General features: G+C 43.2%; 1 protein-coding gene across 7 annotated transcripts in view; it reads right to left on the bottom strand.

The window, feature by feature from the left end:
• The window catches only part of RBFOX1 (RNA binding fox-1 homolog 1), a 1,254,735-nt gene that overhangs the window by 323,034 nt on the left and 904,729 nt on the right, over positions 1-26,972 (bottom strand). The gene's annotated exons all lie outside the window — the stretch shown is intronic.

Raw genomic sequence — 26,972 nt, 5'->3', positions numbered from 1 at the left:
TCCCGTTCTTGGGACTCGAGCTGTCAACTTATCTGCCAAACCTGGGATTCGTCGATCTGCGCAGCCTGTGAGCGGGAGCCCTGCTCTCTGACCCGCCAATCTTGGGCTTGCCAGCTTCTGCAGCTGTGTGACTTGGGAGAGGCCTCTACCCTGATTCACGGACTTGGGATGTTCCAGCCTCTACAATCACATGAGCTGTTTCCTTGATATAATCTCTCTCTATATATATATTTATACACTTTACTGGTTTTGCTTCTCTAGAGAACCCACCCTAAGACAGGGAGATTGTCCTGGATTATCCAAGGGGGAGTCAGAAGTGTTGAAACCAGAGAGAGATTTCTTTAGCAACATCCCTCGTCTCTACTCATGAGATGCCAGTAGCATCCCCTCCCCAGTTGTGACAGTGAAACACGTTTCTACACATGGGAAGTGTTCATGGGGTAGGGGGCACAACCACACCCAGCTGAGAACTGCTGATGAGAACTATGACCTCATTGCTCTGGGTATAGAAGGTGGGAAGGGACAAGGAAGCAGGTGCTGGGAAGCAATAGTAACAGGCAAACGCCCTGGCAGGGAGAATGCTTCCTCTGGGCATCCAAGCCACCTCTCGGCTTGCAGGTAGAGAAGAAGGTAAACACAGGTGCACCAGGGGCGGGCCTGGAGACCCGGGATCAGTACAAACTTGCCTGCTTTCCTTCTGCCAGTGTGAGGATGTGTGGGCAGAGACAAACACACACTGAAACGTGTGGATTTGAACTGTGAGGTACGAGGCAAATGCAGGAGACACGCTTAAATGCGCAAGGAAGAGGGTTGTCGGAATCAGCATCACGCATTTAATTGCCGCCGCAGGAGCAGCCTGGGTGTTCCAGAGCAGCTGCGAACACACGTCGCCTGGAGCCGGGCTCTGCTCAATGTTCTCTGGCAACACCTGGTGGAACAGGGAAAAAACTACACAGCGCCTGGGCCAGCTGCCGCCTCTGCTAACCTCACAGCGCAGGGCTTTCCAGCGGCAAAGCTTGGTGGCAGAGGGTCACCGTCAGAGGCCCTGGCTCTGGGCTGGCATCCTTGCGGTGCCAGGCTAATTTCTGCTGTTTTCCTTTCTCCTTTACCAAGCAGAAAAACAAACACTGCTGTATCGTCAAGAGCTTTCTTGCTAGGATGAGGAAAGTAATTGCAACCTCAGCTTCACTGGAGGTTTTTCTCGAAGACGTGCCAAGGAAGCTGGCTTGATGATCACTCTGCAACCAAGCAAACATGCAACTGTCTTTAGAAACACACCCTTACGGGTTACTAAGGAGCCCTGGTGCCACATCGGTTAAGCGCTTGCTAACCTAAAGGCTGGTGTTTCCAACCCACCCAGCAGGAGAAAGATCTGGTGATTTGTTCCCATAAAGATGACAGCTAAGAAAACCCTATGGGGCAGTTCTACTCTGTCATATGGGGTCACTATGCGTGGGAATTGGCAAGATGGTGCCAAATAACAACATGGGTTATTACTATATCTACCTCTGTGTCTACTGTGCTTCAGGAAGGACATCGGGCCGTACCGGGTAAATAGGGACTGCTCAGTGGTCCCCCTTCAAGAGGTGCCCCGGGCACACGCCATATCTGCCATACCTTAGATACTCCTCTGTGACAGTGACCTGCAAAGTGACTTTGCATTCCTCCCTCTTTGTGTTTGTTTTCCTCGTCTGCCAAAATGGACAGAATACCACTTGCCTTTTTTTTTTTTTATTCCTTGACTCCAAATATCATTGTCAGTATAAGGCAAAGTAAGACGTGGTAATGCTCCTTAGAAAGACTGATTGTATCACGAGTATGAGGCATCAATATACATTTGTTGCTCACATCCATTTAAAAGGTACACAGCCAATGTCATCACTTGGGGCATCTTTTAGGGGATTTGTTTGGGAGTGTCTCAAAATGTGTGCTGAGTCACGAACGGAGAAGGTCTATTCTAGAATTCAGGTCTCCCTGATCAATTGGGGACGTGGGGAAGAAGTGGCTGGACTAGCCGAGAGAAAGGAACACGCATTTCATGCCAACACGGCATCTTACATGTGAAACTCTGCTTGCCATTTCTGTCAGGATCAGAGTTGCAAATCAGCTGCAGTGGTTCTAGAATCGCCCCCAAGTCCCCCTGCTTCCCATGGACCCTGGCTTGTGCATCAAATAAAAACAGACACTTTCTACAATCAGTTGTTTCCCGCTGTTGATGCTGAGATTCTAAGGAGTGATATCCTATCCAGGAGGGTTCGTAAGAGGAGGGGGGAGCTCTCCCTTCTTCTCGAAGTCACATTAGATGAAGTATTTAGCATATTGTGTGCCACTGGCTGTCAGATTAGGCTCATCTGAAATACTATAATTAACGGAAGGGAGCCTCGCATACTCAGCCTAGAAAGCTACTCATCTTCAAATTATGCACAAGGAGTTAGAAACCAAGAAACAACATCTTACAATGGTGGTTCAGGTACTTTGAAGTCTCCTGCCCCCAACCACGACCCTCCAAAAGCAGCAAGAGGTCTTTATTTGCCCCTATCCTTCCGTAGACATTCAGTGAAGGAAGCTGTAATATTATTATCTTAATTTAAGATCACTTATTAAAGATGATACTCATTTGTATTAAAAGACAACGCCTTCATCTGAAATTATTAAAGATTGATGATGAGCTCAGGAACATGCTTACTATTTTTAACTTCAAAAGGAAATTATTAACCACCAATTTTAGGGCACTTAACAATGTCCAGACTGAATAAGTTAGTCTATCTCCCTCATCGGTTAGTCTTCAGACAAGACTCGGTGAATTTTTAAACACATTTTCAAAGCGTTGCTCATCACAGCTAAAGTTCTGAAATACATACACACATACCTACATATTTTAAGTTGGTGAAAATCCATTTTACCTTTCCATTAAATTTTCACTTTAGGATATAATCTGGCCATGTGGACTATGCCACCCTGCATCTTTAAAATCAAAACAATTTCAAATAAAATAAAAATAACTTTTTTAAAGGGAAGAAAAACGAACGCCCACGTGCAGCATGCTTGATGTATTATTAACACACGATGTCTCTCTCTTCTAGAGTGAACCTCATTGAGCTATGACATGTGTTTTAATGTGGAATTTCTCTGGTGCCATTTTTATAGGACAATTTAGTTTTCCTTATGCAATTTAGAGACTCTTTTGGCCCACGATAGGTTATAACATGTGAAAGAAGCTGGGTAGGTTATACCTGCTGGTTGTGCCAATGTATCTGTTGAGCCCACAAGAATTTCAAATACATTTTATCATTGAAGCCTCACTTTCATCCTCCGTTCTGGAGGCAAGCAAAGCAGATATTGTTTTTCCTGCTTTATAGATAATGAAAGATAGGGCCAAAGAAGTTAAACAATGAATTTACGAATTCCCAGTATCACGCAGGGAATAAGTGGCAAAGTTGCAAGTTTTCCCTGCTGAGACTTTTGGATTCCAAACTGTCTATTTTTCTATCTATGTTTCTGGTGTCAACCTGTCTAATTTGTCTGCCTGTCTGTCAATATGTTTGTCTACGTGTTTATTCCTAACAACAGTGAAAAACCCTATGGGTCACAACAGAACACTATCGAATGTAGTGCTGGAAGATGAGCCCCTAGGTTGGAATACAATCAGAATACACAGTGGCCGCAACAATGGACTCGAGCATTTCAATGATTGTGAAGATGGTGCAGGACCAGGTTACGTCTCGTCTTTCTGTTATACATAAGGTCACCATGAGTCGGAGCCAACTAACAACCACCACCACCACAGCAACGTATCTATTCACCACACCACCCACCTGTCTATGGCTTCACCAAAGCACGCCGCCATTTTTTGAAGATGAGTTTGAAAGTTTGCCAGAGAAAAGGCTGGAAAAATGCTAATTATTTACAAAGGCTATCTCCTTGAGGAAAGGGATGAGATTTGGAGCCTATTTCAAATTTGGAAACCTTCATCTTTTACTCTATACATTTTTGCATAGGTGGTGCAGTGGTTAAGAGCTCAGCTGCTAACTGAAAGGTCAGCAGTTCGAACCCACCAGCATCTCTGAGGGAGAAAGATGTGGAAATCTCCTTCCATAAAGATTACAGCCTTGGAAACTCTATAGGGCAGTTCTGCTCTGTCCTGTAGGGGTGTTAATAGTCGGAATCAACTCAACGGCAATGGGTTTGTTTTTTTGGTCTGGATAGTTTGAGTTATTTCACGGAGAGAATGAATTTATGCAAACTACTGCTTGGTTAAACGTAAGTGCACTCATGATAAAATTTAAAAAACAAACTTTATTAGGTAGCTTAACTCTTTTGATTTTCTAATATCATCATGAGTTCCCACCATTCAGGCAAGTTCTCCTGGGATGACTCGGGGATATTTTTTGGATGAACCACCTCAAATCATCTACTTCGAGCCAGATTTCATACTTTTGTCCTTTCACATCCCCTGGTTTTGTACAGTGGCTCCAAGGTTGGCAGGGCAACATATTAGAAATAAAATGCAATCGTTGTATCTGACACTTCCATTTTGCTTCTTCAGCAGCAAAGATCATCAACCGCACTGCTTTCTGCTATGACAGAAGATCCCCTAAATATCACTTAACAGGCGTCTGCACCACGGGCAAGGTGGCCACCGACTCCCCACCAAATCACCACCACGCTGCCTGGAACTGAAATCAATTTTTAATTGACTGGATTATTGCAGGACTGTGGCTCCTCCGCTGTGCTTTGCTGAAGGATTCTCCCCCCAGCTCTGTGGGTGTCCTCCAAGTGGAAAACTGCAAAATGCTTGCAGAGCCAGGAGACCAAACATAAGAAGGCGCTAGGAGCAACTCCAGCGATCCTCGTATTTCCTCCTGCAGGTGGACAGCAATAGAAAACATGCTCATGGGCAACCAGGAAAGGGAAATGCTTGGAGGGACTGTTGGGGGGAAAGCTTGGGAGCGAAGGATGGTGTAGTTAGCAGCCGTGGAGTCAGCCACGGGACTCATGGCAACCCCATGCAAAATGCAACAAATTGTGCCCAGTCCTGTGTCATCCTCATGATTGGTTGTGGATCAGATCGCTGTGATCCATAAGGTTGTCAGTGGCTGATTTTTCGGAGTAGATCACTAGGTCTTCTAGTCCATCTTAGCTTGGAAGCTCTGCTGACACCTATTCAGCATCATAGCACCATGCAAGACTGCACTGACAGATGGGTGGTGGCTGCGCATGAGGTGCATTGGCTGGGACTTGAACCCGGGTCTCTCCCACATGGAGGATGAGAATTCTACCACTGTACCACCAGTGCTTAGGGAGTAAAGGTGCTTTAATTTAAAAGCAAAAAGCAACTCGGCCTCTGCTTTGGGTGTTTTTTCACTTTTGAGGATTTCTGTCTTCATGGATAATCTGAATCTGTTTGCTGGATCCTGTGTTGAGGTTACAATTACCGGAGAGATGGATTCAGTGGGAGGAGAGAGGGGGCAGGATTACATAATGCAGTTATTTTAAACCCAGATCCCTGACCTTCCCCCATACCTACTGCATCAGAATCTTCGGAGATGGGGTTTGGGGAAGGTGCAGTTTTGAGTAATCCCCAGGAGATTCCTACGCCTGCTGAAGTTTGAGAAATTCCTGACATAATGGTTCAAAGCAGGAACCTTAGGATCAGAAAAACCTGAGTGAGGATGCCAGCTGTGGTACCTTCCTTGCTGGGTGACTCAGAAAAAATGACCTTCCCCTCCTGAGGCTCAATTGTATCATCAATAAATCGGACAGCATCCTATTACCTACTTCATAGGGTTGTTAAGATGAATAAAAAGATCATGCGTATAATCAATTAGCACAAAGCATGGCACACAGTAAGTACCCAATAAGCATCAGCTCTTTTTATTATGTCATTGTTGTTGACTGGTCTAATTAACATCAAAGTGTTTCTCCATACAAGGGTGCTTGGCAGGAAGATGGTACTGGTTGGACTGTGACTCCCCCCAAAAATATGTCCAAATCCTAACCACCTCCCCTCCCTAGAACCTGTGGATGCGACCTCATTTGAAAAAAGGGTCTTTGCAGATGTAATTAAATTAAGGATCTCAAGAGGAGATCATTCTGGATTAGGGTGAGCCTTAAAGCTAATGATAAGTGTCCTTATAAGTGCAGAGAAGAGGAAGGAACACACAAAGAAAGCCGTATGAAGCAGGAGGCAGAGACTGGTGTGATGTATCTACAAGCCAAGGGATGCCAAGGATCGCTGACAACCACCAGAAGCTAGGAGAGAGGCCTGGAACAGATACTCCCTCCAAGCCTCAGAAGGAATCAACCATGCCAAAACCTTGGTTTTAAACTTGTAACCTCCAGAACTGTGAGAGAATAAATTTTTGTTGTTTTCAGCCCCCTAGTTTGTGGCTATTTGTCACTGCAGTACTAGGAAACTAATATAGAGGTCTTTAGCTCCGCTTTAGACCAAGGATTATGTTTGGAAAGGGTCATCTCAGACTTATCTTCTCCAAGGATGCTGGCTGAACTGTGGAGTACCTGACCCCTCCGTGTATGGGGCCAGAGCTGGGACTCAGCTCCAGTGGATCAGACTCTGTAGATGTTATTGGCTTCAGGAGTCCTCTGGCCACAGCCTCCTGAAAGAATAAATAATTTCTTCTCTAGAAAGCTCCTCAGGTATGTAGAGATCTGGAGGTGCTATACGTCAGATAGAGGTCAGAGAGGCCAACATCTGGGCAAACCACTCAGGACAGCTGCAAGTTTACCAAGATCTGTCACAGCTCTAGACTGTCCGGAGAATTTACCCATTGATTCCGATTCCCAAATTTAGATAATATAATAGCCACCACATATTGAGAACCTTTAACACATTGAGTATATGTTAAATGCTTCATCTTTATCATTACCAGAACTTTCGTAACCTGTCCCATTTTACAGATGAAGATACTAAGTCCTAGCAAGGTAAAAGATCCTGTACAGTTCACCCAGAGGCAAGCCCACGCTCCTTCCACTGGGGTAGGCTGTCTCGTAACACTGGCGGCGCCTTCAGCATAAACATCTCAGTCCCTTCCCACCAGTTCTGAGCTTGTTTGAAACGGCTCTGCAAAGTCACTTCCTTCTTCCATGTGGAATCATCCTGGGGCATAGCCTTTATCACGTGCACACGAACAATACCAGATATGGAGCAGTAGGGCGGAGATGAGTCACCGAACAGAAGACCGCAAGAAAGACGCTTAGATGCTGCTGCAGCTTAAAAACAAAGCATCCATCGTTCATTGAGCTGAAACATTTCAGAGCCAAGTGGGACCTAAAAAATTGGGTAGCTTAATTATGTCATTGTACAGATGGGAAGACTGAGGCTCAAATAGACCAAGGGGCTTATTCAGGTAAGTTATGATGATACAGACTTTAACTCAGATCTCTTGGCACCTGTGTTCACAGCACAGTAAATTATTTAATTTTAAGGGAAAAATGGTATAAATCTCTCTCTCCATACACACACACACACATATATACACATAAATATATAAAAATATTACCACCACCCACCTGTCAGTTTGTCATACTATGGTGGCTTCCATGTTGCTGTGATGCTGGAAGCTATGTCACCAGTATTTCAAATACCAGCAGTGTCACCCATGGTGGACAGGTTTCAGCAGTTTCCAGACTATGACAGACTAGGAAGAAAGGCCTGATAATCTGTTTCCAAAAATTAGCCAGTGAAAACCCTATGGATCACAACAGAACTCTACCTGATACAGTGCTGGAAGATGAGCCTCCTAGGTTGGAAGGCACTCAAAGTACGCAGTGGCCACAACAATGGACTCGAGCAAACAATGATCATGAAGATGGCATAGGACCGATCAATGTTTCATTGTGTTGTACATGGGGTTGCCATGAATCAGAGCTGACTCCATGTCAATTAATAACAACAAATATATATATATACATACGTGTGTGAGTACGTATGTGTATACATATATACATATATGTATATACATATAATCAAAATCATTTCAAGGTGTCACCCCAGTTTTGTTGCCTAAATGTTATGTTACCTTTGTGTCATTCACCATAAAGTTCATCCATAGAGTTTCTACGGATTTGTGATGCTGTTGTTAGGTGCTACCGAGTCCGTTCTGACTCATAGCAACCCTACAAAGGAAACACTGCCCAGTCCTGCGCCATCCTCACAATTGACACTACGTTTGTGACGCCATATTGAAAACATTTACTTTAATCTCCTTCCATCACTGTCCTTGTTGTTTGGCACCAACTCCAAAGTGCAGGAAGTCCTCCAAGATCCCCTCGGCCACCGGTGAATTCTGCTCACATCTACTGAGATATGTTTCCACTAGTCTCCGGAAGATCTCAAAATACCCTGTAAGTGACAATTGCAAGCAATTAACTTGAAGTCTGGTGCTCCTATAAACCAGTGTTGACAGGCTGGTGTCCTACAGACTATGGATACGTGGTCCTGAAAAGTCACTTGAAAAAATGAATGACAGGTTTAATAGTTTGTGATTTGAATCACATTTTAAATGCATACTGGATTTAAGTACAACACATGCATTTCTTTTTTACTGAAGTCTTCAGTTCAGTTCAAGAAACTTTCTGGCATTGCATTCAGCATCTGAGACAGAAGATCAAGTGGGTACAACTTTTGTGGAGGATCTTACAATTCAGTGAATTTTTAATTTAAAAAAAATAGACAGGCAGCTGCTGTCGAGTCCACTTTGACTCGTGGGCTTGTGTACAACAGAGCAAAACATTGCCTGGGCCTGCATCATCCTTGTGACCTCGGGCACGTTTGAGTCCATCATCGCAGTGATTGTGCCAATCCATCTTGCCGAGGGTCTCCCTCACCCTCAGTGGCCCTCTGATTCACCAAACATGATGTGCTCCTCTAGCGATTGCTCCCTCCTGATGACATGTCCAAAGCAAGTGAGTCAAACAATGTTCTGTTGTGATCCATAGGGTTTTCATTGGCTAATTTTCACAAGTAAATCACCAGGCCTTTCTTCCTAGTCTGTCTTGGTCTGGAAGTTCCACGTAGACTTGTCCGCCACGGGTGACCCTGCTGGTATTTGAAATACCGGTGGCATAGCTTCCAGCATCACAGTCACACACAAACCACCACAGTATGACTGATTGATAGATAAGTGGTGGATTTAAAAAAAAAAAAAAACTCATTTATTTGCTGGTTTTTTTTTTTTCTTTTAAATCAGTTCTCCTTTTTCCTATACTGAGTTTTCTCAACGCAAGTCAGGTGTCTGCGTTTTCACAAAGCTGGGATATGTGTCTGTGTGTTTCCGGTATGTAATTTGCCCGTGGTACACTCCTCCTATGTTTGGACAAGTGTTGCCCTTGTTTCTGCAGAAAGCACCCAGGAAGGGGAGACATTTGCTGCAACGAGCGGGAGGTACACACTGCGAACTCTGAGCGCTTGAGCTCTGCAGGGAGCATTAGGCTGCTCATGATGACTGTGTCCTGGGCATCCACCTATGAATCCAGACCTGCCGGCAAATTCGGAAATGGCAATGAAAGCCTTCAGGGTGGGGATATGCGAGAAGATGCTTGGAATCATTCAGAGAGAAAAAAGAAGGAAAATAAATGCCCAGCCCTGCAAATGCTCCACTAAATTCCAATCTGCTTGCAGCAGAGGTACGTTTGTTTACACTCTTCTCTACCTGAGTTTCCCCTGGTGCAACGTCGGTACCATCTTCTTCTCAAAGGCTACGAGAAGCCACAGGTACAGGCAGGTAGACACTGGACAACTGCAGTGTTGCTCCAAGAGGCACAGGGGAGGGTTGCTCAGGCCAGGGACCAGACTGCCCTGTCTTGTCCCTTTCTTCCTACTTCCACTCTGGTTATTGACATCAGAGAAAACCTTTGCCCCTCTCTACCACTTACAAGCTGGGGGACTCAGTGAGCCCCAGAACCCACCGTTTACAACAACTCCAGTGCCCCGGCAAGAGCCTCCCCACACTGTGGCAGAGCTCCCCTCCCTGCCAAGCTCTGCTGATGGGTGCTCCCAACACATAATTATCTTAATTTAGGTGTGTATTTTGGATAACCCTGGCACTTACTCTTCTCTATTACAAACATTTATGTAACCATGCCAGCTGGTTAATCTGAAGGATGTGGCAAAGAGACGGGAAAATTTCACCCACAGGATACAAAAACCCAGTCTTTGAGGATAAATATGTACTCCAAAATTCATAACTTATTGCAGATTGCTATTGATATTTCAGAGATGTATTTGCCCCTTGGACATATTCATAGAACATTTGCAAGCCTATAGACGCATCTATTTAATAACTGCACCACATAATTCTTACTTGCTACATATACATGAGAACCTGCAAACATCCTCCCAATCCCACAACAAAGGTAATAAGCTTTTGTCTCGCCTTTTCTCCCCCCTGCTTTAAGCATCCCCTTTAATGAGCTTTGCTTCTTTGTAACTCAAGAGATTTAGTATTCTGTCCAACAAAACAATTTATTGCCCAAAATGTTCCGACTGCAGATAAAATCTCAGTTTCCCCAACACTTCTGGCTTCACAGTTAATACCCTAATGTTTCATTTACAGCTGAACAAAGCTGCTTATCTCCACTAAAAGGGGAATTAGTAGTAAGAAATAATTTCAATCATCTGCTGAGTTTCTAGGTAAAGTGATGACTTGGGCATTCTCACATCTATCTAATGACAGGTGTGTTGGGGGCTCCCGGAAAAACAGAGCAGCTCTGTCACCTAGGCTTTGTAATTTGAACAATGCAGCTACATAGATCAGGCAGGAGTTAGGTCTTGGTTGTCAGGGGGAGAAAAAATCTACACGCAGAAATATGCTGTAGTCAGCAGTTCTTAGCTACAGATAGAGTACTAACTCAAGGGGAAAAAAAAATTGGTTTGAATCAACAAATGGCTCCATTTCCCCCCGCCTAGTCTGCGGCAAACTTATTACACACCTCCAAACACAGCACCACAGCTGATTACATTCCTCAGCACATACACAGGCCCACAGAGTACCATGATGGCTATATATTCTCACACGCGTGCACACAGCCTTATTTATGTGTGTGCAGACATGACGCCTGTCGGAGACTGTGAGGGGGATGGGGAGGGAGCAGGGTGGAGGGAGACTTACTGCTAAACCCTGAGAAGGAGGAATCATGGGAGAGTCGCTGTAGGGATCAGATCATTTACATCCAAGGGGAGAAGAGGGACCTGCCTTGCTGAGAATTACAAGAGAAGATTCAATCTGCCATCGCTGGTGTTGCAACCTTGTTGCTGTGTTGTTATTGCTGGGTGCGGTCCAGTCGATTCTGACTCACAGCCACCCCACCTGACAGAGGAGAACTGTCCCATAGGGTTTCCTAGGCTGTAATCTTGACGGAAGTAGATCTCCATGTCTTTCTCCCATGGAATCCCAGGATGGGTTTGAACCACTGACCTTTTGGTTAGCAGCTGAGTGCTTAACCATTGTGCCACCAGGGTTCACTGTTGCAACGCTACCACATGAAAACCTGGTACTGGTTCCCACAGCTGCCTGATAACGTTGAAAAGTCAAGAACCAAGATACTAGACTGGTCCCCCTTCGAGAGAGAGTAGGGAGACCATGGAGTCCCTGAGTGGTGCTAATGGTTAATGTGCTCTGCTGATAACCAAAAGGTTAGCGGTTCAAGTCTACCCAGAGGTGCCTCAGAAGAAAAGCCTGGTGATCAACTTCTGAAAAATCAGCCACTGAAAACCCTATGGAGCACAGTTCTACTCTGACACACATGGAATCACCATGAGTCAGAATCAACTCTAGGGCAACAGATTTGGGTATTTTTTTAGGGAGACCAGGGAATCCCTGGGTGGTGCAAACGGTTAACACACTCAGCTGCTAACTAAAAGGCTGGAGGGTCTCATCCACCCAGAGGTGCCTTGGAAGAAAGGCCTAGCAATCTACGTCTAACAAATGAGCCATTGAAAATTCTGTCGTTTTACAGAGTAGAGCACAGTTCTACTCTGACCCACATGGGGTCACTCTGAGTCAGAATCTACTTGAGAGCAACTGGTTTTGTTTGTTTGTTTAGGGGAGACCACAGCCCTGGATCCTGTGAGGGATGGATAAACAGAAATGGAAGGGGTAGGAAGTATAGGCAAATTTCGCTTGCTGTGTATCTAAAGGTTTGGCGGGGCCGACAACTTCTCCATTCTACCTGCACGTTGTTGTTATTGGCGGCCCAGCTCACAGCCATCCCATGCACGGCGGAGTGAAATGCTGCCTGTTCCCGTGCTGTCCTCATGATCAGTTGCAGATGAGACTATTATGATCTATCAGGACTTCATTAGCTGATTTTCAAAAGTAGATTACCAGGCCTTTCTTCCTAGTCTGTCTTCGGCTGGAAGATCCACTGAAACCTGTTCAGCTTCATAGCAACATGCAACCGTCCACTGACAGATGGGTGGCGGCTGTGCACGAGGTGAGCTGGATGAGAATTGAACTCAGGTCTCCAGCATGGAAGGCGAGAATTCTGCCACTGAACCACCACAACCCCCCTACCTCCACGAGGGCCCCTGTTTTCCAAAATACACGCTGGAACGCATGATTAGACAAGCACTCTTGGAGGGACATCAGCAAACGGGCTTCTAAAATGGGACTGGCCTAGAAAATCCATCAACACCACCCTGGAACCCAGGCGCAAGCCTTCATGTGCAGAAGAGACAGGGCCTGGGCATGCTGCCCTCAGCAAAACCTCACAGGGGATCAACCTGCACAAATTTAGTTCAAAAGGTCGACTCAGGATAGGTGGTATGTTCCGACGGGTACTGGGAGCAGCTGAGACAGCCACAAGGAGAAGAGCCAAAGGGCCTGCAAAAACAGGAGTTAGCAAGACCCAAAGGGGCCCAGGTGGCACAGTGGTTAAGTGCTCAGCTGCTAACCAAAAGGTCTGCAGTTCAAACTCACCAGCTGCTCCACCACAGAAATATGTGGCAGTCTGCTTCCATAAAGATTACAGACAGCCTTGGAAACCCTATGGGGCAGTTCTGGTCTGTCCTACAGGGTAGCTATGAGTCGGAATCGACTCGACAGCTACAAGTTTGGGTTTTTGTAAGACTTAAGCCATACAACTGAAGCGGGTAGTAAAAATCTTCTCTCTAGATCTTTGTATTCCATATTTGCAATTTCCTTACATTCCCGATTCTCCATATCGCCAGGGCGAACAAATCACAGCAAACAACCTGGTTGTTGGAATCCGTCCTCCCCTAAGCACACATATTATAAATGGAAAGAAAACAGTCTCATTGCCTGCTATACAGAAAAACAGATCTCTAAATGAAGTGTCACTTCTTCTCACCACTAATTCCTCTTTAAAGAGACAGAATATTGATTTTTTTTTAAGTCAAAAGTTGCCAAACTTGTAAATTCACAGTCCCAAACACAATCCAAAAATGATCTATTTTCTGTTGATAACACAGAACGTGGCACCTTACGCTTGCCTAATCTTTATGATTTGTAAAGATTTTTTTTATGTGCATGTTCTCATGAAGTCTGTGCAACTTTGTGAAGAAGGTATTATTATTTCTGGTTTGCAGATGGGAAAAGCAAGGCTCTGAGAGTTTAGGGAATGTGAGTAAGGTTCCAGCCAGCTGAAACTTGAATCTAACTCTTTTGACTTCACATTCCAACACCTCATCATTAAACACAGGAGGGTGAGTGTCACACCGATCTTGTTTGGAGAGCTGGTTCTGAGGATTTATTCTCTGCCTGACTATAGGCAAATCGCTTCTCTCAGCCTCAACTTTCTCATTTGAAAAGCAGAGGCGATGCCATGCATCTGGCAGGGTGGCATAAATATTACATGCATATAAAACATTTAGCAGGGTATCAGGAACATTCTACCTACCCAACGAATGGAAGCAACCAGTATTACTATGGGGTCGTTATTGTCGCTGAATTGTAATACCATCTCCGAAGCACGCTGCTGTCGTGCATATTGGAAATGGGCCCCATCATCTTCTGAATTTCTCAAACATACTTTGATGCCAATTCTGCCCATTATAGTATTAGGCAGTGTTTTGCCTCATTCCAGGATGTGGCTAAAGCAAACTTTTTTCTAAGGGCCTTCCAGAGTTGTTCAAGAGACTGAGTGTATGAGTCTCCTGTGGCTGCTGAAACAAAGTACCACAGACTGGGCGGCTTAAAACAACAGGTATTTATTCTCTCACAGTTCTGGAGGCTAGAATCTGAATTCAAGGTGTCAGCAGGGCCATGCTTTCTCTGAAGGCTCTAGGGAAGGCTTTTTCCTCGCCCTCTTTCTGGCTTCTGGTGGTTCCTGGTGCCCCAAACTCGGCCTTGATCTTCACATGGCCATGTTCCCTCTGTGTTTGTGTCTGTGTCTCTTCTCTTTTTATAAGGACACTACTCCTACTGGATGAGGACCCACTCCACTCCAGTATGACCCCATGTTGACTTAACTGATAACATCTTCAAAGGCCTTATTTCCAAAACGAGTTACATCCACAGGTACTGAAGGTTAGGACTTCAACATGTCTTTTCAGAGGATACAATTCCATTCATAACACTAAGCAATGATATTTTAGTCCCTGGAGTCCAGATGAAGGCTAGAAGCTTGCTTTAGGGGAAGCAGGTACATACCAATCAACATTTAATTAAATAGACCAACTTCTAAATGGTGTGCACAACTGGACTAAACCAAAGCTAAGAAGGCTCCTGAATATAACCAAAAACTTAGAGGGACAGAGTAGTAGGGGCAGGGGTCTGGGGACCGCGCTTTCAGCAGACATCTAGGTCAACTGGCATAACAAAGTTTATTAAGAAAATGTTCTGCATCCTACTTTGGTGAGTGACATCTGGGGTCTTAAAAGGTAGGGAGTGGCCATCTAAGATGCATCAATTGGTCCCAACCCACCTGGAGTAAAGGGGAATGAAGAACACCAAAGATACAAGGAAAGTATTAGCCCAAGAGACAGAAAGGGCCACATAAACCAGAGACTGCATCAGCCTGAGACTGCAAGAACTAGATGGTGCCTGGCTACCATCAATGACCACCCTGACAGGGAACACAACAGAGAGTCCCTGATGGAGCAGGAGAAAAGTGGGGTGCAGAACTCAAATTCTTGTAAAAAGACCAAACTTAATGGTCTGACTGAGACTGGAGGAACCGCAGAAAGCATGGACCCTGGACTCTCTGTCAACCCAGAACTAAAACCATTCCCAAGGCCAACTCTTCAGACAAAGATTAGACTGGACAATGGGACATAAAATGATACTCATGAAGAGTGTGCTTCTTAGCTCAAGTAGATACATGAGACTAAATGGGCAGCTCCTGTCCAGAGGTGCGATGAGAAGGCAGAGAGGGTCAGGAGCTGGTTGAATAGACACGGGAAATCAGGGGTGGAAAGGAGGAGTGTGCTGTCACAGGATAGGGAGAGCAATTAGGGTCACATAACAATGTATGTATAAATTTTTGTATGAAAGACTAACTTGAATGGTAAACTTTCACTTGTAGTACAACAATAAAATAAAAAATAACTCAGAATGGTGCTGCACTGTGCAGATTATATATTTCCACTCTTCCAGTTCATTCAGGCTCTCCAAAGGACTTACATCCTAGAATAAGAGCTATTTCTTTAAGCACTTACTCTGTATCAGGCTCTTAACTAAGCACTATGTATGGATTATCCCATTCTGTCCTCCACAAAACCATATGGGGTAAGGAGTATTATTATCTTTCTTCAACAGATAACTTAAGCTTGGGAAGGGGTGACACATGCTATAAAGAGTAGAGGCAGAATCTGAACCTGTTTGTTGGATCCCAAAGCCCATGCTTCATATACTTCACTCTACATGTATTTTTTTAAAATTATACATCCCAGCAATAATAAAGGATATACAATGTTTTTCAGTTTAAAATTGCTTTCACATATGTCATCTCACTACCACTTGCATTCGGAATCTATGCAGTGTCTGGATTCCTCCAAAAAGAAGCATGACCTACAGGTGAGGAAGCCCCCAAGCACATCATCATTTCTTAGTGCAGAGTCACACCTAGCCTGTATGTCTCATAGAATCATTCCAGACTAGGAACTAGAGGGTTAATCTCTTTCTAGCTCCATACAACCTTGTATCAGACGGCTGCCCTTTTAAATCTTGAAAACTGTATTGGGTATACCTTGATGAACAGTACTGAATATACCATGGACAACCAGAAGAATGAATGAACGAATCAGTCTTAGAAGAAATGCAACCAGAATGCTCTTTAAAGCAAGGATGGCGAGACTGCACCTCACTTACTTGGGACACATAATCAGCAAAGACCAAGTGCTAGACAAGGACATCCTATTTGGTAATGTAGAGGGTCAGTGAAAATAGAGGAGAGCCTTAATGAAATGGATGGACACAATGGCTGGAAAAATGGACTCACACACACCAACGATCATGAAGATGGCGCGGGACCAGGCAGTGTTTTGTTCTGTTATACGTAAGGTCGCTATGAGTCACAGTCAACTCCATGGCGACTAACAGTTAACAACTAACTAACACTGATATGTTTACTCACATTTGGAATAAGTCAATAAAAAAGGATCTATTGGTTATTTTTAAAGAAAAGAGACAAAAAAGAGGATATAGTGTTCCGTTTTGCTTGTGTTGCTCTTTTGCCCCCATGATAGCTAAAGAACAAAACAAGTCTTAAGCGCTGGGCTTTTCACCATTGCAACAATGACATAAAATAGAGGAGACAATAATAAAGACAGTAAAATAACGAAGTTCCTGTAATTAAGACATTAAACCAACCAAGGGGTCCCAGAGACCTTCTAAGCTGATGGTGAAGGCCGACATGCCCACAGCTCTCTTCAGCCTGGTTGTTTCAAAAAAGATGAGGAGCTTTGCTATATCCACGGGTTGTGGGGAGGCCTGACGCTAACACATGGCGTGTAACATGGCAGCCGGCAGCTGCCGCAGGTATCATTCCTAATGGCACCCTGTGCTGAAGACCACCCAATATCAGTTTTCTTCCAAACACATAACAGTTTCCATGGTGTTTGACCATACTTCCTAGGAGCCTCTCTCAAGGTGTGCATTTATTTCACAGTTTGGGATCAATGTGCCGCTGTCTTCTTGCCGGCAAATGTGCAATTCTGATTGGGAACAAGATCGGGGAAGACACACTCCTGAGAGCTATCACAATGCATGCTTCTGAAACATGGAGAAAGTAGATCACCAGGCCTTACAGGAACACCCAAATGACTGCCCCCTTTCCCACTTTTCTCTTCCTATTATACTGATGGTTCTCTTCCTGGGGCTAATGTATTCCATTGTGGTCGAGTCGATTCCAACTCATAGTAACCCTGTAGGACCGAGTAGAACTGCCCCCATAGGGTTTCCAAAGCTGTAATCTTTACAATGTCAAGGATTTCTTTTTACTTGGATCCACAGTCAAAGCCCATGGAAGCAGAAGTCAAGAAATTAAACAACATATTGCATTGGGCATATCTGCTGCAAAAGACCTCTTTAAAGTGTTAAAAAGTGAAGATGTCACTTCGAGGACTAAGGTGTGCCTCACCCAAACCATGGTATTTTCAATTGTCTCATATGCATGCAAAAGCAGGACAATGAAATGAATAAGGAAGACTGGAAAAGAATTGATGTCTTTGAATTTTGTAGTTGGTGAAGAATATTGAATATACCATGAACTGCCGGAAGAACAACCAAATCTGTCTTGGAAGATGTGCAGCCAGAATGCTCCTTAGAAGCAAGGATGGTGAGAGTTCATCTTATGTACTTTGGACATGTTACAGGAGGGACCAGTCCCTGGAGAAGGACATCATGCTTGGTAAAGTAGAGGGTCAGCAAAAAAGAGGAAGACCCTCAATGAGATGGGCTGGCACAGTGGCTGCAACAATGGGCTCAAACATAGCAACGATGGTGAGGATGGTGCAGAACTGGGCAGTTCATCCTGTTGTACCTTTGATTGCTATGAGTTGGAACTGACTCGATGGCACCTAACAACAACAACAATTTTTACGGAAGCAGACTGCCATATGTTTCTCCTGCGGAGTGGCTGGCAGGTTTGAACCACCAACCTTTGGTTAGCACTCGAGTGTTTAACCACTGTGCCACCAGGGCTCAAACGGAGAGTAATGAAGCCAGTATGTCAGGGAAAAGTACTTACTGATGCTCCCTTGAAACTCAAAAAATGAGTTACAAGGGCATTATTTGATGGCCCCTTGGCCCTGGCTAGCATAAGACTCAGATAACTGGAGAGATGATTTCAGCGTCAAGGATCTGGGACCCCAAGCACTTCAAATGATGCTACTTACATATTTATGAGGATGGTGAGACTTTGTCTTGCTTACTTTGGACATGTCATTGGGAAAGACCAATCGCTAGAGAAGGGCATCATGTTTGGTAAAATGGAGGGTCAGTGAAAACGAGGAAGACCTCAGTGAGATGGACTGACACAATAGCTTCAACAATGGGCTCAGACATACCAATGATCATGAAGATGGTGCGGGACTGGGCAACATTTTGTTCTGTTGTACATAAGACTGCTATGAGAGGATGGGATGGAAACTAATAACGACAAGTATGTTTGCCGTTAGCCGTTTTTTCTCCACCACAGGATATGATTCTGTCTTAGGCAGAGAAGTTATACCATCTTATCGATGCATGTCAACTTTTTTTTTAAACAATTTTCAGTTCTGAAACTAAGCACAGAACAAGAAACTGGCCGAAGAAGCCCTGCTAGAATCCAAGAGTCAGGAGGAAAGTTACCTAACTATGGTTATCCTAAGATCAACTTGAAAGCTTTGGGTTTTTTCCCTTAGATGCCAAAGAAAATTCTCCATTCCTTAGGCATTTGCCAGCCTTGTTTACCATATGTCAACTCTAATCAACAGTTCATTGGCGAGATGTCTGCTCTCCTCTCCTCTGTGTGAAGCCCTTAACAGGGAGATGTCTAAAGACAAATACCTAAACTAAACTTACTTGATTTAGGCAGCTTACAGCTCCTCCATTTAATTGCATTACACGTCTATAAGCAGGGAGCAATTTACTCTGAAGTGGTACTTGGGCACTATTCCTCTTGGCTTCTCCAAGAAGCACTTGGGCTAAATTTCTATTTAATGTATGCTGGCTTTGGAACATAAGTACAAATAGCGGGCTGTGTATTAACGTTTTAATTATGTGGCTATCCTCTGCTAGAAAATGAATCCAGGATGGACATAGACTTTAACTCCTTTTAACTATGAAAAAACACTTTTCTTGCCATCTTGCACATGAATCTCTCTCTTAAAATGTGGATCTACACCTGCTTACAGCAAGAACATGGAATCAATTCGGTGAGTTCTGCTATTTCCTGCACTGTATTATCTTTGTAATATTGTTAGTAGTTAGTAAGTGCTAACAAGAAGGCGAGAACTTTCATTTAATTAAAGTCATATATCATTTTTAATAATTAGTCATAATTAAGGTGAATGATCCGCGAGGAAAGATATGAAAAATACACATTCCAGATAAAGCTGAAAGTCACATTTCAAAGTCCAAAATAAACTCTCAAGACTCCAAGCAGGGCTGTGCATTGCTTTAAGTATGATATAATTTATGTAATGAAATAAATCTAGAGTGTTAAAATATTTAGTGGAACTGAGAACAATGAGTTGAGATGGGATTAGCTTAATTAGCTGACTGAAATGGAGTCTTCCTAGTGGCTAAGTGTGATATATTGGCGTTTCTCACTTGAAACAAAAAAGAGGTAATTAGTCCCTACTCAAATATATTGTTTTCCCAGAATAAGTTGAATTTTATTTTAGGAGCTAACACAGGACCAACTTCCAACTGATTTATAAATGTTACAAGGTAACATCATCCTTTAGATGACCAAGAACCTAATCACTTGAAGGCAGTGTTTCCCAACTGGGGGTGATTTTGTCACCCAAGGACATGTGGCTATGCCTGGAGACGTCATTGGTTGTCATAACTGGGAGGGGTTGCTACTGGCGCTGAGTGAGTAGAGATCAGGGATGTTGCATAACACCCTACAATGCGCAGGACAGCGCCTCCATAACAAGGACTTACCTGGCCAAAAATGTCAACAGTGCTGAGGTCGAGAAACCTAATGCAAAGAGAAAATCCAGTATCTGGAAGTCCAAGCCAGTCCCTGGGAGGAAAGCTGGCTCACTACCATAATCTGCAAACACCAAATTTATGTTGTTACGGTTGCCCATTTTACCTATAGGGGAGAAACCGTTGTCTATTACATGTTATAGAAAATCAAAGAAAAAAACAATAAAAGCAACTTTCCAAAACAATGTATTTTATAACAGTGAAACAGGAGAGGGAGTGATACCAAACACCACAACCCTTATATAGGAGATGTGGTCTGATGCTGTTAAAAAAAAGTAACGTAGGTTTAATGGAATGGAACATGTTTATTATACGTTATTCTGTGGTTAAAAAACAAGCAGCAAAACAAAGTGTATTGCATGGGCCCATTTTTGCAGCCTATATATTTTACAAGAGGAGTCCCGGTGGTGAAGTGGGTAAGCACTTGACTGCTAACTGAAAGGTTGGCGGTTCAAACCCACCAGCAGCTCTGCTGAAGAAAGATGTGGCGGTCTGCTTCTGTAAGGATTATGGTCTTGGAAACCCTATGGGGCAGTTCAACTCTGTCCTATGGGGTCACTATGAGTCGGAATCAACTTGATGGCAATGGGTTTGGGTTATACTTTAGAAGTATATAGATTCCTTGAAGAAAAAAAAAAAGTCTAGATTTTCCGAAATGAGAGTAGGGGTTACTTTTCTGTGGGCTTAATGACTTTTTATTTCAAATATTAATTTTTTTCCTAATTGCTTATTGCATTTTACAACATTTCCCACCAGTGATATGCATTTCTTGCATAATTAAGCAATAAGACAAGTTGAGAAAATAAAAGGGCGGGGGAAGAAAGGGCCCAGAAGGACGTGGACTTGCACTTGAGTTTGAGAGAAGTTGCCTCAGTCCCTTGGTCTCTTTGAAGTGAGCCCGATATGTAAATCCCATGTAAGGAGTTTGTTATGGCTTGAATTGAAAAATATGTGCTGTAAATCCTAACCTCTATGCCTGTGGTTATAATCCCGTTTCGGAATGAGTTGCATTTATGATGTTAATGAGGCAGGATTAGTGTAGGGTATAACTTCAGTCAATCTCTTTATTTTTAAATTTAAAGGTGTAATTTTAATTTTTCTAGTTGGTTATTTCACTACTATTACCATTACATTCAGTGTTATGTAGGTATTAGGATTTACGAGCAACATTAGTACAAAAAACATGACTAAGGATTCTGTATGGTCTGGTATGGGAGGAGGCCCATGGGGGGGTGATGTCATGAGTTACTGCACTGGGTAACACCAACCCTAGTGACCCCACTGATTGTTACACTCAATGGTTAATCTCAGGAACCACTTTACGTGACTTCTCAGCAGGATTTGATATTGCTAATCACTCCCTCTTTCCTAAAACACTTTCTTCACTTGGCTTCACTTGATTTTCTTCCTACTTCATGGGTCTATCTCTTTGAGATACCAAAGACATTAAACAAGGAGGCAGAGCAGAGATGGGGGAAGAGAGATGCCAAGCCACATGAAGACTGCCCAGGAGCAAAAGCTCAAAGAGACAAGGACCTTCCCCAGAGCCCATAGAGGAAAGCCTTCCCTTAGAGTTGGCACCCTGCATTCAGACTTCTAGCCTCCTAAACTGTGAGAAAATAAATTTCTGTTTGTTAAAGCCATCCACTGGTGTCATTTCTGTTATGCGGCACTAGATAACTAAGACAGAATTTAACAAGAGAGAAGGTCAAGTTGCTAGAACATCCTGTGTCCATTCGCTCTGCTGCGAAGGCAAAAACATAAGCCTTGTTTGAAGCATGACATCCTGAATGTATCCGTGAACTCCGATCTAAACTTTCAATAGTCCAATAGAGAAAATACCAAGACTGTCTTTCAAGCAAGAAAGACCATCGCATATATCTAGCTGTCTGTCACTACTGGGAAGTGTGGAATTTCTAAACTCCACATTCAAAACACTGTTCTTTCTCTCTGTTTCCCCATCACATTTTAGCAGTGGCATTTATAAAGCCCGTATTCTTGAAAATCCCTAACATGTTGGAGGAGACGTCTGGTAGGATGGAGAACTCATGCTTGTGTTAAATCTGAATTATTCCTTGTTGGGAAATCTTAAGTTTTATTATTATTATTTTCTTTTTTTGCCCAGAGAATGAATTCCTAGCTGTGGCTACACAGTCACTGAACCCTCAGCTGAAAACCAAAACAAGTTAATGAAACATCTATCTGGGTGTTTTCCCTATGAAGACAGGAATTTGGTTGACCAATGGTGTGAGTTGAACCTGCTCTCTCTGATGTGAAAGCCACCTAGGGTTTGTAAATAGTCTTTTTTTTTTTTTTTTTTAATACATGTGTCTATCAACAGGGGAACTGGTTAAATAAATTACAGTGCATAGAAATATGACTACTAAGCAGGTGTTATTGACACTGAGGTAGATAATTTATAGGTGCTGGCATTGAAAGGTTTACATGCTATTTTTAAGTGGTGACAGAAAGCCGGGGATTAGTACATTAAGTAAGTGTGTATGTTCTCAAGGTGTGTATTTTGAATGTGCACGGAAAATATCTGGAAAGAAATGTGCTAGCAATTATTAAGTGATAGGGGAAGAGACAGAGGGAAAGAAGGAGGGAGGCAGGGAGCGAGAGAGGAGGGAAGGAAAGGAGACCAAGATTTTAATTTTTACCTGGCTGGCCCAAGCAGTTTGCGTTCCACTGCTAACCTAAAGGTTGGTAGTTTGAACCCACCCAGTGGCTCTGTGAAAGAAAGGCCTGGTGAACTGCTTCTGTCAAGATCACAGCCTACGGAGCACATTTCTACTCTGTAACACATGGGGTTACCATGAGTCAGAATCGACTGGACGGGAATGGGTTATGTGGTGAATAGGGCTGTTGTTGTTGTTATTATTATTATTACTTTACTGGGATCATATGTTACTTTAAAAAAATACTATTAAACAGCTCTGATACACTGAAACATGTAAAGACTCACATTACAACACCCGTGCAAACACTACCCAACTTAAGTAATCATACATTCCCCATGTATCTGAGACCCCTGTCTGAAACCTTCTTCAAATGCACCCCTCTTTCCTCAACTCTACAAGCAATCACTATTCTGAATTAGAAGGTTTCCTTATTGTCTATATATATTAACCAGATATGTATGCATTCCTAAACAACACAGAGTGGTATTTCACAAAATACCGATCTTTTTCACCTTGCTTCATTTACCCAACGTTATGTTGGGAAGAGCCATTCTTCTTGTTTTCTATGGCTCTAATTCATTCATTTTCACTGATCTATAGTATTCCATTGTACACAAGTGCTCTATTTTCTTATCCTTTCCAATTAGGTTATTTCTTTTTTTTTTTTTTTGCCAGATAGAGCAGGTATTATTTTTATTATTTGAAAATAGCCTAAAGAGAAAGATGCATTTTGGATAGGAAGAAGCAAGACACAGTTTCCGTTGAAGCTCTTTAGGAAAGTGAAATCTCATTTGGTTTCAGTTCTTTCTCTCTTCCCAACATTCCCTTTAGCCCGAAGGAGAAAGGGAACTCACTATTGTTACCCCTGTGAACAACAACAACAATAATAGCAAGCAACCCTGGCTAACAGTGATCAAACGCTTATGATATGCTAGGCATGTACTCGGTGCTACACTTCTATGAGAAAAGTACTGTTAATACTACTTCCATTCCATAGGTGTCCGACCACCTCCATAAACAACTGCATCCTTTGCCATGAGATCAGAAGAAATGGATGGTGCCTGGCTAATATTAATACTGAACATTTAAACCAAGGATTCTGCAGAAGAATCCTGATCAAAAGGGGGAAATGTGGAACAGAATTTCAAATTCTCATGGAATCGAGACTTTCTGGAGCCATTGAGGCAGATGACCTCTCCCACCCCTGAAAATATTACCCTGAGGAAATCTTTAAACTGTGAACTGAAAGTATCCCCTGAAATCATCTTTGAAGCAAACAACAGTTCAGCCTAATTAGAAAATAATGTCTGCATTAAACATACTTCTTTTTTATATAACAATTCTCTTTAAAAAAATTATCTATATGTGATCAAAATGACAACAGCAACTGGAAAGGACAGATGAGAAGCTTAGGAGGGCAGTGAGTTTGTATTAATGATTTTGTGAAACTGTTTGGTAAGGGTTGTCGATAAAGGTGGCACACCTTGAGGAATGTAAACAACGTCACTAACTGTACAGGTAGAAATTGTTGAAGTGGTATATGTCTTGTTATACATATTTTCAGCCAAAAAATTAATTAATTTAAAAAAAAATACTACTTCCATTTCATAGATGAGGAAACTTAAAGAGTAAATATCTAGCTCATGGTCTGCTAGATTCTAAATGGTGTTAGTGGGACTTTTCCAAGATCTGTCTGCTCCTCCATTGTGTCTCTTAGGATAATGCTAACCCACAGAAGTCCATTGCTACTGTCACTTAACAACACATCATCCAGCTGCTTTGGAATGTTCTTTCACACACTGCAAGAGAAATGGCCGAGAATGAAGCTGAATTAACATCTCACCCAACACCGGTGTCTAAGCCCCACTGTACCAATCAGCTACTGAGAAAAGCAGCAAGGAGCTCACCAGGGTGTGGCCAGATGAATCATAGGGTATTAGCGCAAGGAAAGGGGAAATGCATGAGAAATAAAAGGCCACAGCAGTGGTGGCCAAGACTGAACTTCTACTGAGCATTCCACGTGGAAAGGAAGGAAGACAATGAGCTTAATGCTTCTCCCACCAGCCTGTCCCAGACGAAATGCATCAGTAGGCTGCAGCTGCCACTGGCTCAGTACACATGCCATATCCAGTTGGACAATCACCCAAGACAGAAATGTTACACGAGTACCAGCCTTCTCAGAAGGCTGGGAGGGTGGCAGTTCTAGAATTGCTCTCCATGAAGAGCTCTTGAATCACCTCCAGTCACCCCAAGATAGCAAATGCCATTGGGATACATGGAGCTGCTTAATTGGGACATAAAAGACTAGTTGTCATTAAGTCAGCTCCAACTCAGCTGTCATGGCTACAGCTCTTCCTTATCAAGGACCTTCAGCAAGCTTGGTCCTTCAAAGTCTGGCTGGCGATACACACTCCACTTCCCTACTCACTTTTAACCTGAAAGATGGAGGCCTCATCATCACCTCTACATTCCCCTCCTCCCTACCAGGAGGCGAAGTGTCATCAAAACCTATTTCATGCCTTACTGGGTTCCTATTCATTTAGCATAAAGTTTGATTTCTTACCTTGCCTTACAAAACCCTTCTTGATCTGGCTTATCTACTTGGCAAGCTTTCATTTCTACCACCTCCTCTCAACTGGAATCTTCTGGTCACCTGAGCCTTTTTTCTCTTCTTCAGATATGCCAAGTTTTGGGAACTTTACTCTTTGTGTTCTCACTGTCTGGAATGTTTTCTCCAAAGATGGTCACCTGGTTGGTTCCTTCTTGTCACTCAAGTCTCAATTGAAATATCACCTTCTTAGATGTTCCTTGAATTACCAAACAAAAGGAGTCCTAGGAGCTATTTCATGACCTGGTTGTGTTTCTCTGCCTTGCACTTGTTATTCTCTGCTCTATTCCTGCTTATTTGCTTATCGCCTAACTCTTCCCCAGAATTTAAATTCCCTGAGAGCAGGGACTTCAATTTCTGATTCATCCCTGCATTCCTGATGCCTGGAATAGTACCTAGAATATAGAGAGGCTCTCAATAACTGTATGTGGAATGAATTAACAAATAAATAAATGCATTAGTGGATCATCTTTCATACACTGAAGTGCTTCAATGATCTACTGATAAAGAAGAATGCCAGAGAACATTCTAAAACACTGCAAGTTATGCATTACAGAGCTAAGGGGTTCACAGCCTCCTTAGGATGCTACTACAGTATTTTTTTTTTACCCAGATAATTGATTTATAAGAAAATCTGCCATATTTAATATTTCTTAATGATGAAATAATTCTTCAGGAACTCTTCCTCAGTGTGACCTACAATGGCATGCAAAGATTGTGCACAGACCTTGCTTCCAGGGAAAGAGCTTCCTGGTGGATAGCTTATCCCAGAAGTGCATGCCACCATGTCCCTGGCTGGTGCAAACAGTTAACACACTCAGCTTCAAACCAGAAGGTTGGAGGTTTGAGTCCACACACAGGTGCCTCAGAAGAAAGACCTGGTGATATACTTCCAAAAAATCAGCCACTAAAAGCCCTGTGGAGCACAGTTCTACTCTGACACACGAGGGATTGCCATGAGTTGGAGCTGACTTAATGACAACTAGTCTTTTATGTCCCAATTAAGCAGCTCCATGTATCCCAATAGCATTTGCCATCTCAGGGGCGACTGGAGGTGATTCAAGAGCTCTTCATGGAGAGCAATTCTCCATGAGTGGAACATAACAGTAACAACAATGGAAATCACTGCTTTTCTAAGCAATCACATGAGGCCTAGGAGTATAAAGGAATACTATCTATGTCTAAGGAGCCCTGGAGGTAAAGTGGTTAAGTGCTCGGCTGCTCACCAAAAGGACGGTGGTTCAAACCTACCAGCGGCTCCGTGGGAGAAAGATGTGTCGGTCTGCTTCTGTAACGATAACAGCCTTGGAAACCTTATGGGGCAGTTCTACTTTGTCCTGTAAGTCACTATGAGTCAGAATCGACTCGACGGCAACGGGTTTGGTTTTTTGATTTTTCTATGTCTATTTCATGGAGAATGCCAGTCACTCATACAACACATTTGTATGTGCTGAGTCATGTGTTTGACCTTGTGTCTGACCCCTCCCAGGGAGCTCAAACTCTAGTTGGAAGGTTTTATGTTCCAAGAATGACAACCGCTACACGAACTCTACCCTCTTGTCC

The sequence above is a fragment of the Trichechus manatus genome, unplaced genomic scaffold, assembly GCF_000243295.1.
Source record: "Trichechus manatus latirostris isolate Lorelei unplaced genomic scaffold, TriManLat1.0 scaffold00024, whole genome shotgun sequence".
NCBI classification, from domain to species: Eukaryota; Metazoa; Chordata; class Mammalia; order Sirenia; family Trichechidae; genus Trichechus; species Trichechus manatus.
Note: the sequence above shows the minus strand (reverse complement) of the source record. Positions and strands in the feature narration are given on the sequence as shown.